Genomic DNA, 15,777 nt, shown 5'->3' on the forward strand with positions numbered 1-15,777 from the left:
TATTGCAGAATCTTTACACATCTTTGCCCAGGACTTGAACAAGAGTGTTTGCTGTGGATCTCATGGATTATCGTCACATTCCCTTATGCAACCATGAGAAAACTCCACATTCTTATCCAAAATTAAGTCTTTGTCATTATTGCATTCCCATTGGAAAACAGTTAAGAATTGTAGGAGTTCTGAGATTTTACCATGCTGAGATTTTTAGCAACCTAGCATGTTCAATTCTTACAGATGCTGTCGGGGAGATGAGACCATCGGTCAGAGAGAGTGAATTTCATCACTCACAGCAAGAGCAGCCAGTTTTAAATTTGTATCCATTCACTAATCTCAGATGATTACACAGAATGAAATTTTGATGCCTACAGAAGCAGTGAGCTGTTAACATGAAGAAAGTTTAAGGCATGGTAAGACACTAATTTTATAAATATCTTTATGTACAATTTATTAGAATCACCTATTTATGAGTATCTTTACCTAGGATATGTATATCATGAGTCAAGTTTACTTGCTGCTAAAACAATCATGAGAAATGATATGGGAAAAAATGACCATTGACTTTTCATTTTTCCTTCCCCTTTTATTTACATATAATTGGCATAAAACATTGTGTAAGTTTAGGTGCACAGGATAGTGATTTGATATACAACTATCATGAAATAAATATCATAGCAACTTTTGGGAGAATTCATTTTCTCATTTAGATAAAATTTTAAAGTAATACAATTTGTCGTTTGGTTGTGATGAGTAATCTTATGGTCTACTCTCTTAACAACATACATATAGAACATAAATCAGTATTAATTGTAATTTTCATGTTATTACAGGGCATCCTTAGAATACGTTTATTTTATGGCTGGCAGTTTGTAGCTTTTGAGTGCATTAATCAAATTCTCCTTTTCCAAAACCTGCCTCTGTTAATTACAAATCTAATTTCCTATAAGTATCTTTATTTGTTTTTGAATTGTACTTTCTTCTATAACACTGTGCTAGTTTCCCCTACATAAAATACTGTTTGCAATTTTTAATACATTTCAAACTGTTCACCAGAATATATTTAGTTATGATATGTTGCTATGTAAATATATTTAATAGTTATTGACTATTCCCCATAGAGTAAATTTCTTGTCCCTGATTTATTTAACTTGCACCTGGAAAATTTTCCCTTTTAATTTTCCTCAACTTTTTCTTTTCCTTACCCCATTTCCCTCCTTCTTGTGAACATCCTGTTTCTTTCTATATGTATAAATCCTTTTCTGTGTTGCTATGATCATTTGTTTAAAATTCCAAATTTGAGTAAAATAATTCAGCATTTGTCATTCTCTTTCTGACATATTTCACTTAGCATATTACCCTCTTTTTCTACCCATTTGTTGCAAATGACAAAATCTTATACTTTTTGCAGCTGAATGATAACCCATTTTATTTTTATCTGTGTGTGTGTGTATAAATACTGCATATATATATATACTTCATATATATATATATACTGCATATATATATAGTCTCTGTGTGTGTGTATATATATATAAATATAGATAAATCTGTAATTAAGATGGGTAGATATATACATTATAAACACACATCTTTTTCTCCATCATCTACTGATGAGCAATTAATTTGCTTCTATATCCTGTCTTTTGTGAATATTGCTGCAGTGAATATAGGGTTGCATTTATCTTTTCTAATTAGCGTTTTTATTTTCTTGGAATTAGTATCGAGGTATGGAACTGTAGAATTATATTTCAAATTTATATTTAGATAAATCTCCATGTTGTTTCCACAGTGGCAGCACATTTTTCCATTCACTCCAGCTGTGCATCCGGGTTGTTTTTCTTACATCCTCACCAACAATTATGTTTGTTATCTTTTTGATAATAGTCATTCTGACAGGAGTGACATAAAATCTCATTGTGTTTTGGACTTCCATTTTTCTGATGGTTAGTGATGTTGATCGGTTTCATGTGCCTGTTGGTTACCTTTCCCCCACTGTATATTCATTTTTTGTAATGGGCTAAATGACCATAACTGTCTAATTTCATTTTCAGGCATTATTTGTGTTCCATTATTCTGTTTCTTTTGTGCCACTGCCATATTATTTTTATTACTGTAGCTTTGTATTATAGGTTAAAATCACGGACTGTAATACATCCTCTTTGTTCTTTGTCAAAGTTGTTTGTGTTTTTATTTTGTTTGTTTTCTTTTCTTTCTTTTTTCTTTTTTTTTTTAGTGATTTCAATTCTTTTGTCTTTACATGTAAATTTTAGAATTATTTTTTGTAGGTGTCTGAAAATGCCCTTGGTATTTTTGGGGGAACTGAATTTAATAAGTGTATTTTCTTGGCTTATTCTGCCACTTAAACAATATATGTTTCCTCATCTACGAACACAGTATATTCTTTCATCTGTTTGCATTACCTTCAATTTCTGTTATAAATATTTTATAGATTTCTGAGTACAGGTCCTTTACCTCCTTGGTTGGATATATTTCTTGATTTTTTTTTCTAATGCAACAGTAAATGATGCAGTTCCCTCACTTTCTGTATCAGTTAGCTTCTTGATAGTGTGTAGAAATGCAAGATTTCTGTATGTTAATTTTACATTCGGAAATTTTACCAAATGCATTGATAAGCCCTAGTAGTTTTGTGGCGTCTTCTTTAGGGTTTCTGTTTAAATTATGTCATCTGCAAACAGATACTTTTACTCCTTTCCTTAATTAGCTATATTTTACTTTCTTTTATTTTGGATAGCTATGGCTAGAATTTCCAATACTATAATGAATAAAAGGGGTAAGAGTGAGCATTTTTGTCTTCTTCCTGCTCTTATTGGAGATGCTTTCAGATTTTAATCAGTGAGTGTCATGTTAGCTGAGTTCTTGTCGTATAAGACCTTAACTGTGTTGAGGTATGTTTCCTCATGCCCACTTTGAGGAGAAATATATTCATAAATAGATACTGAATTTGTCAAAACATTTTATGGCTCTATTGAGGTGACCGTATAAATTTTATTCTTCATATTGTTAGTGTGGTGTAACATACTGATTAATTTGTGGGTATTCAATCACTTTTGCATCCCTGGAGTAAAATGGATTTAATCATATTGTATAATACTCTTAATGTATTGTTTGATTTGCTAACAATTTAGTATTGATTTTTGCATCTATGCTTATCAGTAGTATGTAACCTGTAATTTTTTGAAGTATTTGTTCCAGTTTTAGTAGTAATGTGATACAGAAATTTGGGGTAGTGATCCTCCCTTCCTCTCGAAATTTTTGGAATACGCTGAGAAGTATATGTGACAGTTATTCTTTAAATGTTTGGCAGAAATCACCTGTGAAGCTGTCTAGGCCTGGAAATTTGTTTCTTGGGAGATTTTGTTAAATTACTGATTCAATTTCATTAGTGACAATCCGTTCATATTTTCTATTTCTCATTCCATTCTGGAAATTATGTCTTTCTCAGAAATTGTATATTTCTTCTAGGGTTTCCATTTTATAAGCATATAATTTGTTGTAGCTTTATGTGATGCTTTGTATTTCTTTGATATAAGCTGTAACTTCTCATTTATTTCAGAGCTTATTAATCTGTACTCTCTTTTCTGCTCATGTGTATGGTTAAAGATTATCAACATTATTTATCTTTGAAAAGCTATTATTTAGTTTGATCAAATGTTTCTGTTTTTAATCTTTATTTTATTTAATTATGTTCTGACCTTTCAACTGTCTTTCCTTCTACTAACATGTTTATTTATTATTTTGCTACAACATTTGGTTGTAAGAATATGTTGTAAGAGACGTGTTTCTTATTTGTATAAGTGGGATTATTTTGCTATAAGTATCCCTATTAATACTGCTTTTGTTAAACCCCATGGATTTTGTTTCTGTTGTCATTTTTCTTTATATATTTTTTGTTTGATTTATACAGCAATCCAGTTGTTGTTAATATTGTATGATTTATCCTCCACAGTTTAGTATTTTTCTCAGGTTTTTTCTTTTAATAAATTTCTATTTTCACAGAATCCAAAAGTTTCTTCACAAAACAAGGAAAAAAATAATAAAATTTGAACATATATCTGAAAGTCCCAAATTTTTAAAATTATTTTGAAAAATGAATGAAGCTGTGGGTATTACCCTCCCTGAGTTTAGAACATACTACAAAGTTACAGTAATCAATACATCAAAATATGGCACTTATAGAAACACAGAGAAAAATGGAACAAATAAAGAGTCTGAAAATAAACCCACACACATATGGTCAATTAGTCTGCAATGAAGGTTGCAAGAGTATACAATGGAAAAAAGATAGTCTCTTCAAAAAGTAGTTCTGAGAAAACAGGACAGTACATGTAAAAGGAAGATGTTAAAATACTTCCTTCCATAGTATAAAAAATGAGATAAAATGGATTAATTCCCGAAATTTAAAGCATGAAACTATACAATATTTGACCAAGAACAGGAGCAGAACTGACTTTGAGATAAATCATAGCAATCTTTATTTTAGATCTGTCTCCAAATTAAAAAAAAAGGAAAACTAACAATTACAGTTTTTAGTTTACTGAGGAAAAAATAGATGTATTCTGCGATACAGGGATTCTATTTCTTATATAAGTGTGAAGTGCAAAAACTTTTGCAGAGCAAAGGAAACCTTCAACAAGACATATGATAACAGACAGAATAGAAGGAAAAATTTCAGACAATGAGACCTACAAAATGTTAAAATCCATAATATATATATAGCATATTAGACTCAATATTTAAAAAATAAAGACCCCAAATGAAAAACAGCTGAAGAATCCTCATGGAAACTTTTCAAAAATAGACATGTGGATGATTTTCATGCTCATATAAAGAAACATAACGTTGCTATTCATTAGGAAAACATAAATCAAAACCAGAATGAAATAATCGTACAGCAACCAAAATGGCTATTAACAAAATGTCTACAAATGACAAACATTAATCAGAATGTCAATAAGAGTGAACCCAGCTACACTGTTGGTGGAAATATAAATTGATGCATCCACTATTATAAAAGTGTGGACAGTGCCCAGAAAACTTGAAACAGAAGCATTATATGTTGCAGCAATTCCAGTTTTTGGTATAAATCTGAAAAAAAAATGAAAACATTAACTTAAAGGATATATTACCCCCAATGTTCTTAACATCATCATTTATAGTAGTCAAGGGTAGAAGCCCAACTCAACTGCCCATCAACAGATGATTGGCTGAAATAGATGTGGGATATAGATAACAAAATAAATAATTATTCATTGTATATTAAATAGTAAAATTCTGCCATTTGGAACAATGTGACTGGACCCAGAGAATGTTGCACATAGGAAAATAAGTCATACAGGGAAAAACACTCTACGTTGTCACTTAAATTGGGAAAATAATGATATAAGAGAAATAATCATTAAAAAACAAAAAAAGAATCACATATATATGTGTAGTGTACCAAGTAGTGGTTTCCTGTGGGGAAAGGGTAGAAGGATGGAGAAGACAGAAATGTTGAAGCTACAATTAATAAATTAGAGAAAAAAGTGCTATATTTAGAGCACAGGGAAATATTTTAATAATTTAATTGATTTTAAAGAGATTATAGGGGTATATTTTAGTAAAATGTGCATGTAGGTGGGTAAAACATTGAAGAAAATAACCCAGGAAATTCAAAATATTTTGTAGTACTATGATATTAAGGGAAGTGATTTATTTACTTTCTTTAGTGTTATAATTTCCTAATTAGAATTTAAGCTTTTAGTTGAAAAACTATATACTTTTAAATGTGACATAAGTTGAAACTATTTTTGTCTCTCCCTTTACATCTACAGTCAGTAAAACATTCACATCTGACCAAAAATAACCACAACACAAACAATACTCCAGAACGCATGCGAACAGGTGAAGTTCAGTGGACTAAAGCACACAAAACAGGTTGAACTGAGGGAAGAGCAGAGTTGGTGTCTGCAACCAAGGCCCCCTGAATAGGATTTCTGAGTCTGTAAATTCAAAGAACCCAGTAAAAACAGGGTCTCAGTGGTTCACGCAGCTTCGGCCTCCAACTGCACCAGTATTCATGATCACAGGTAACTAGGAGGGAGCCACAATGGAGACAGAGTTTCCATCCTTCAGACACTTAGACATTCATGAATCTGTCCCTACTCCCCATTCACAGTGGTGGAGTCAAGTTACCTTGCAACACTGGACATGGGAAAGGCACTTGCCTGATTCCAAATACCCACCTGTCTTTACAACTTTCCTAAATGTGTACACTGATTCTCAAGGGATATCAGATAAAAGGAAGGGTTCTCCGTCCCAGTGACAACAGTGGCATTAACTACCAGAGAATTCTAAGAAGTGACAATGAAAGCACATCTTTTATCCACACAGTAGCGTCAGGAAAGTGCCATTTTGAAATATTATCAGAGGTAGCTCAGGTAAGTAAAACCAATAATTGTGCAATATTGCAAGCTACCAGAAAACAAAAGCAAGGACTCCAACTCCCAATCTGTTATTTAGTGTCATCAGAGCAATAATCTATCAAGATCAAGACCAATCACAGTAACTTTATAGGACACGCTAACACTCAGATAGACACACACAGACACCGTCACAGACACAGACACAGAAACACACGCACACACACCTACACACACACACACACACACACACACACACACAATGTCAGCCCTGCAGGAAACAAAGTTAACGTCATGGTATATTGCCATATAATTAATAGAGAATCCAAATAATTGTCATACAGAAACTCAATACAAAAAACAAAACTGAGAAAGCAGTTTAGTGAGCTCAGGAATAAATGAAATGATGATAAGGAATACATTACCAAAGAGACTGAAAATATAAAATAACCTAACATTATTGGTGGACCAGGAGAACTTAATAAATGAGATGAAGAATGCAACAGAAAGCATTGGAAGTAGAGTGTCTTTCTGCAAGAGAGATTAGAAAACTCACCAATAAAAAACTAGAAATGTTAGGAGAGGGCAGAGATTCAAGATATTTAAAAGTGGGGAAATTCTACAGTAGCCATACACTTCCTCAGGAAGTGCACATTAGTGTGGAATCCTGGGGGGGGTAGAAAGTTAGAAGTTAGCTGATTGTTTATTTAAAGAATTAAAATTGATAACTTCCCAAACCTGTGTAAGGAACTGATATACAAGTCCATGAACCAACAAAACACCAATAACTTTAAGACAAAGGGACCTCCTTCAATATACGTCATATGCAAATTGAAAACACAATGACAGAGTAAAATTTTAAAGACAGCCAAAAAAAGTTATGATAATCTACAAAGGAACCCCCATTAGGCTTTTAGCAGATTTCTGAGCAAAAAATATACGCCAAGCGTAAATAAGATTGTATTTTCAAACTAATGAAATAAGATATCACTCACCCAATAATTCTTACACTGTTATCACTTAGATATAAAGTGAAAGTAAAGACTTTAACTAACAAACCTGAATGAGATGAAAAAGCAAAACCGAGACACCTTATTAGAGGTGTAGAAAAGAAGTCTTCTAAGAAATATAAAATGGCAAAAATATGCTAAACATTGACCAAAACCTAAGGAAAGACCATGAGAAAGGTTCAACACTTTCTTTGGGTATGTTCTTAAATGCTACTATTCTATATGGATTAAAGAGTGAAAAAGAGGTAATCAGGGGCAATAAATACAAATACTTCAAACTGGTATCATGTTCACAAGAGTAAAAGAAATAATTTGAAACAGTAATCATAAAAAGTAAAGTGTAATATAAAACAATATTAAAGGAAGATGCTATCAGCAGAAAAAGGACTAAATTATACAGGATATGTTTTATTTTATTTGAAGTACATTAGATGTAAAATAATGTGTAGTTTCAGATGTAAAGCATAGTGATTCCAACCACTTTGTAGATTATATTGCATTATGAATTATTACAGTAATTATAACATACAATTATTTTAAGCAATTGTGTACAACTCCATACTGTATACAGATTATTCTTGTTGCTTCTCTATTAATGTATACTTCTTTGTGTCTGTCAGTGCCCTACCATTGAATTCTCTTTCCCTTCCACTTTGGTAAACATAAATTATTTCCCATATCTTTGAGTCTGCTTATGTTTTGTCTATCTAATCTCTTAACCACTCCATCATGTCTCCACCTAACTACTATCTATCTATCTATCTATCTATCTATCTATCTATCTATCTATCTATCTATCTATCTATCATCTATCTATCAAACATCTATCTATCATATAAGTATGTATCTATACTTCTATCTATTTTTCTGTCATCTGTCAATAGATAGCTATACAAAGATGTACACAGATATTTGTTAGTGTTTAGATTCCACATATAAATTAAATTATATCATTTTGTCTTCGTCTAAGTTACTTCACTAAGCACAACATTTACTAGGTTATCTCATGATGCTGAAATAGCAATGTGTTATAGTTTTTCATGGCTGAGTAATATTTATTGCATATTTACAGATACATCATTTCTTCTTATGTCCATAGTCTGCTGTGGACTCTTGGATTTCTTCCCTGTCTTGCATATTATAAACAGTACTGTTGTGAACATTGGTTCTTCACAATTTAGGGTGTTTTTTCCCAGATATTTCCAAGGAGAGGTTTTACTGGGTCATATGTTAGTTAACTTTTTCATTTTTAAACAAATCTGAATACTGTTTTCCTTAGAAGTTGTACCAATTTACATTACTACCAAGAGTATACAAGAGATTTCTTACCTCCACATCATCTCCAACACTTACTATTTGTAGACTTTTTGATAAAGCCGTTTGACCAGTGTGAAGTGATACCTCGTTGTGGTTTTGATTTGCAATTACCTAATAATTAGTAATGATGTGAAATTTTATCACTTGCCTGTTATTCATCTGAATATTTTCTTTGTAAAAATATTAACTCAGGTACTCTGCTCTTGTTTTTGATTGGGTTTTTGTTTTTCACCTTGAGTTATGTAACCTAAATCCATGTTACATCTATTAACCTACATCTATTAACCCCTGGTCATTTGCATTGTTTGCAAATATGTTCTCCAATTACACAGGCAGTGTTTGCATTTCATTGATAGTGTCCTTAGCTGTAAAGAAATTTTCAAGATTGTTTAGGTCCCATTTGCTTATTTTTGCTTTTATTTCTTTTGCCTTAGGAGACTGATATAAGAAATTATTCCTATGATGTATATACAATAGTGTATCACCTATATTCCCATCTAGCAGTTTTATAGTATCAGGTCTTACGTTTACTTCCTTAATACACATGGAGTTTATTTTTGTATATGATGTCAGGAAATGCTCTCAATTCATTGTTTTTCATGTAGATGTCCAGATTTCACAACACCATCCATTGACGAGACTGTCTTTTCTCCATTGTGAACTCTTGCCTCTTTTATCATAGATTCATTGCTTATAGGTGTGTGGAATTATTTCTAGGCTCTCTATCTGTTTTTGTTGATTATATCTCTGTGCCAATGCCATACATTTTTATTACTGTAGGTTTTTAGTATAGTAAGTTATCCCGGAGGGTTATACCTCCAGATTTGTTGTTTTTTCTCAAAGTTATTTTGAAAAATTTTAATGGTGTCATGTAAAACTTAGAGTTATTTATTTTCTCATTCTATGGAAAATACTACAGCTTCATAACAGGAATTGCACTAAATCCTTAGGATTCTTTGTGTACTACGGCCTTGTTAACATTATGAACTCTTTCAATCCAAGACCACAAGACATCTTTCCAATTCTCTGAATCATTTTTAATTTCTTTGCCAATGTTTTATATTTTTAAGTGTATGGATCTTTCACATATGTGGTTACATTTATTCCAAGATATTCGGGGTTATGGGGTTTTAAATATTATTGCTTTCAATGTCCATTTTATGGTATCTCATGATCAACGTGGACAAATGCAAGAGACGTCTTTACATTAAATTTGTACCCTGCTCCCTTGATAAAATTATTTATTGTTCATAATAGTCAGTGTGGAGCCCATAGGACTCTCTGTGTAGATTGTTATGTCTTCAGTACTAGTGACAATTTTGCCCCTTTCTTTCTATTTTGCATTTCTTTTACTTATTTTTCTTTTCCTTTTCCTTTCTTCTATTACTATTGTATAGAAGTGGTGAGAGTAGGAATCCTTGTCTTGATCCCAAATTTACCCAGAAGGCTTTCAGCCTTTCGCCTGAGTATTATAAATGGTTATAAATGGCCTTTTGTATGGTGATAAATGTTCCCATTGTACTCACTTTCATGAGAGTTCTGATGATGAATGTATGTTGAATTTTGTCAAATGCTTTTTCTTTGTGTATTGACATGGTCTTGTGAATTTTGTCTTTCCTTTATTAGATATGTGTCATGCTGCTTGACTTGTGTATGTTGAACCATCCTTTTGACTCTGGAAGGAATCCAAATGATCAACGTTTGTAATCCTTTCTATGTATTGCTGGATTAATTTGTTGAAGTGTTTCGAGTATTTTTGAATCTATATTCATCAATAATATTGGATTTTCATTTTCATTTTTTTTTTTTGGTTGTGTCTTTGACTGGTTTTGTTATAAGGGTAATGGTGGCCTCATGGAATATCTTTGGGAATTGTCCTTCCTCCTTCAATTTTTAAAATACTTGGGGGGAAAGGTGTTTTAATGAAGGAGTCCAGGCATTTTGTTCAAGGGGTGTTTATAAAATTATACATTTTATTTAACTTATACTGATTGATCTATTCAAGTTCTCAGTTTTCTCTTTATTCTGTCTTGGCAGGCTGTACGGTTTTAGAAATTTGTTCATTTTCTTAGGTCGTCCAGTTGCTTGTCACGTAACAGCTCATAGTGCTTTCATAATCTTTTTTTTGTATTTCTGTAATATCAGATATTATTTCTACTGTTTCATTTCTTATTTTGTTTGGGTCCAGTCTCTGTATTTCTTGATAAGCCTGGCTAAATGCTTTCCTGTTTTTTATATTTTAAGTAAAATTAAAGCTGTTTATTTTATGATTTGTAATTTATTTTTTAACTTTTATTTATTTTCAACCTAATCATTTAAGATTTCTCATTCTACTGCCTTTGGGTTTTGTTTGTTCTTATTTCTTGTTATTTTGGGAGTACGTTTGGTCCTTTGTATGAGGTTTCTCTTGTTCCTTGTAGAAGGCCTGATTTGTTCACAACTTACCTCATAGATTTGTATTTGATGCATCCCATACATTTATTAAGCTGCCTTTTCATTGTAGTTTGTCTCCAGGTATGATTCTGTTACCTCTTTGATTTCATCATTAAACTCATTTTATTGTATTTTTTTAAAGGATGTGGTTTTACCTCATGTTTGTACTATTCCTATTCTTTCTAGAGTTGATGCAAAGTTTCATAGTTTTGTGTATGGAAAAAAACTTGCTGTAATCTATATTTGCTTAAAGTTCCTGAAGCTTATTTCATGATATAATATGTGGTTAATTGCTTAGATAAGATCCAGTGCACACTTGAAACGGTCATGTGTTCTGCCTTTCTAATGCAGTGTCTAATAACACAGTTGTGTTCAAATGATCTAATATGCTATTAAGACCTTTGGTTCCTTACAGATATTCTTGCTGGATGATATGATCATCACAATAGTGAGATGTTAAGCTCATCTACTATTATTGTTTTATAATGAATTAATTCTTTCATGTCTACTAAAATTTCTTTTTATACTTAGGTTCTATGGTGTTGGTCCATATATAATTTAATGAGTGTAATTCCCAATTTTTTTAATTGATATCTTTTTCTTTATATAATCTCATATTTCTTTCAATTTGGCCCTTATTTAAAAACGTATTTGGTATGAGTAGAGCATTGCAATCTGCACTTTATGTCAATTCCATGGAATAACTTTTCCATTTATTTCAAGACTAGGTTTATCTTCCACCACAAAGTGAGACTTTTTTGGAGGAAGGCAAAGATGCTGGAGCAGATGGAGGCTTGTAGCTCACCCTTTCCCACAAATGCACCAAGACTCACATCCACTGACCCACTCAGCTAACCAGAGAACATGCAGAATTGTGACAGAACATTGTCCTCTTCAATAGATAAAGATGTAAAAAATCTGGTAGTAGAAAAGGAAGAAACAAAGAAGAAAAGGCAAAACAGAGTGGGACAGGTACCATGGGGAGGGAGCAGCAAAGACAGACTGCTGCTCATTCACTGTGTCACCCCTCTTCAACTGAGAGTTTGCCAGGATGGAGGGGGAGCCTCCAAGTCTTGGATCTGTACAAAGTATAAGTTGATGGACAGAACTAAGTTAAACAGGCACAGAGGATCCCTGTGGGACATAGCAAATGATGCAGCCTGGAAGCTGGGGGCAGGGCCATGCTGCCAGAACTGGGTGGTAGATGGGGATGGCTGCAATGTGGCAGCCCAGTGGAATGGATTGGGCTTTGTGCCATGGCTGTGGGTGCACAGGGCAGAACAATCTGGGCCCTCCATAAGACAAAGGGGCTGATGTGCCCTGTGGGTGGAAGGGTGCATTCCCCATCTCTGAAACTCCACAAATTTTCTAGGTGAAGAGAGCTAGGGCTGAGACACTGCCACTATACCTACTGGTGCTTTGCACCCAGGTGGCAGTGGGGGCAAAACTGCATCTACACCTAAGGACTTAGCAGCCTCAAGAGCCAGACGGAGACTTGTCTAAAGCCTGAGGCAGATAGGAACCTACTGTAATGGTTAATCAGGGAACTTGTCCGCCAAGACAAACGAGCTGGATTTTGGCCCAGACCAGGGAGAGGGCTGTTCCTCAGACTTCCCTGAGCCCGCTTCCAGTGTGCAAACATGAGGCAGAGCATACAGTGGCACAGAGCAGCAGAGTGATCAGCAAATTGAGAGGGCGGATGGCCCTTCAAATATTGGGCAGGAATACAGCCCCTGACCATGGTGCTGGAGAGGGTGTGATGCCCAATCCTGCCTGGTCAGTCTGAAACATCTGACTGCAGCATCAAGCAAGGCAGTGACAAGCAGCCCAGAGTCAGGTGAGCTGACCCAGAGTTGGTTTTAGGAATGATCTGCTTGCCAACATGCCCTGGAGCAGCACAGATGAGGGCTCCAATGGAGGGCATCTGGAAACAGCAAGCTGAGCTTCCAAAGCAGGATGAATACCGAAAGATTTTACATAAAATGTATACCATCTCCAGGAGGACACTGAACACTCCCTAGTTTTAATCGGTTTCTCTGGTTCCATTTTCTATTACTCTCCTAATTTCTACTTCTTCTGTAATTATATATACCCCCATCTTAATACCTTTGAAATTTTAAAAAATATTTTTATTACTATTATTTTTCAAAACTCTGCTTCAACTTTCTTTTCTATTATTCATTATACAGTGTCTTCAAAGCTTTATTTCTCCCTTCTTTAAAATTCTTTATCACTCTCTCTCTCTTTTCTCTTTTCTAAGTTGTATTACTACATAGGCATTAGGTAGATAAACTCCTTTAGGACCACAATAGATAACCGATACCCCAAAAACCACAGAGCCAGAGAAGTAGGAGTAAGACGAAGGATCAGAGAAACCATTCCCAATTTAAAGAACATGAGAAATCCTCTGAAAGAAAGATCAGTGAAATAGACATTGATATCCAAATAGATCAAGATTTCAAAAATGGAGTGATCAAAGTACAGAAGGAAATAAAATAAATAGTGTTTAGAGATACAAAATTTTAAAATAATATATAGAAATCATTGAGAGTGGGAGAGGGAGGCAGGAAAATATGACTTTTTTTTTGGTCTTTCCATTTAAAATTTTGTGTTCTCAGTAGGATGGGTTTGAGATCATGTTACTATCATTTTAATAAAAGCAGTTATAGTAATGGTCAAAAAGGCTTATAAAAAAGGGTAACAAGAAGACAAAAACTTACAAGGAGTCACAAAAACTAAATATAATTCATGATAATTCAATGGAAAATTACCAAACCATAAAAAGAAGATGAAAGGAACAAAGAGGAAATGCTAAATCAAATGGAAAATAAGGTTAAAAAGGCAATAAACTCTAACATATCATGAATTAATATAAATATTAATGGACTAAATGCTCCAGTTGAAATTCATAGTGTGGCATGTTGGATAATAAAGCAAGAACATTAAATATGCTACATAGAACACACCCACTTCAGAGAGAAGGACACATATAGATTGAGAGTAAAAGAATGGAAAAGGGTATTCCATACAATTGGAAAAGCCAAAAAAACAGGTGTTGCAGTACTAATTGCAGACAAAGTAGACCTTAAAGGCCATAAAGAAAGATAAAGAAGGACATTATATAATGATTGAAGGAATGATACATTATTTACTGAACACAATGCCATGAAGCTAGGAATCAACAACAGAGAAACAAATGACAACAAAAGGAAAACATGGAGATTAAACCATATTTTATTAAAAAACCAATGGTTCAATGAACATATCAAAGCAAAAATGAAAAAGTACCTTGAGACTAAAGAAAATGAAAGCAAAACCACACAAAATTTATGGGACACAGCAAAAGCAGTGCTGAGAGTGGCATTTACGGTGATACAGGCGTTCTTTAAAAAAGAAGAAGAATCACAAATAAACAGTTGAACCCACCAGCAGAATACACTAGTAAAAGAAGAACAAAAAAACTCAAAAAGCAGCAGAAAGAAGTAAATCATAAATATTGTGGAGGAAATAAATAAAATAGAGATTAATAACACCATACGGAATAATGCAACATATCCAAAAGCTGGTTATTCAAAAAAGTAAGTAGAATCAAAAAACCTCTGTCCACACTGAAAAAAAAGAAAAGAGAGAGAGCACAAATTTGCAAAATAAGAAAGGAGAATGGAGAAATAACAACAAATAAAAAAGAAATACAGAATATCACATGAAAGTATTATTAAAATTATATTGAAACAAACTGTATAACCTAGAGGAGATGGAAAATATTCTGGAAAAATGCTGCCAAACAATACTGAATAAAGAAGAAACTGACCACTTGATCAAGCAAAGTACTTGAAATGAAATCAAAATAGCAATATAAATCCTCCCTATACATAGCAGTCCAAGACCGGACAGATTCAGTGAGGAATTCTACAAAACATACAAAGAAGAACTCATACCTGTCCTTCTCAAACTCTTCCAGAAGATTGAAAATGAAGGAATACTCCCAAAGACTTTCTATGAAGCCACAATCACCCTGATACCACAACCAGGCAAAGACACTACCAAAAAATAGGATTATAGCCCAATATCACTTATGAACACAGATGCCAAAATCCTCACCAAAATAGTAGCAAATAGAATCCAAAAACACAGATAAAGGATTATACATCATGACCAAGTGGGGATCATGCCAAGGACAAAGAGGTGGTTCAACATATGGAAATCAATCAGTGTAATACAGCACATCAATAAGAGAAAGGACCAAAACGGCATGATCATCTCAATAGATGCATTAAAAGCATTTGATAAAATTCAGCACCCACGTATGATAAAAAATCTCACCAAAGTGGGCATAGAGGGAACATATTTCAGCATCATGAAAGCTATAGAATACAAACCTACCGACAACATAGTACTCAATGGTAAGAAAGTCAAAATTTCCAACTGAAATCTGGGACAAGATAAGGATGCACACTATCACCACTCCAACACAATATAAAATTGGAAGCCCTAGTCACAGCGATCAAACAAGGGAGAGAATTAAAAGGGTTGCAAATTGGAAAGGAAGATGTAAAGTCTCACTCTATGCAGATAATATGTTACTATATAAAGAAAACCCA

The sequence above is a fragment of the Vicugna pacos genome, unplaced genomic scaffold (genome assembly GCF_048564905.1).
Source record: "Vicugna pacos unplaced genomic scaffold, VicPac4 scaffold_17, whole genome shotgun sequence".
NCBI lineage: Eukaryota > Metazoa > Chordata > Mammalia > Artiodactyla > Camelidae > Vicugna > Vicugna pacos.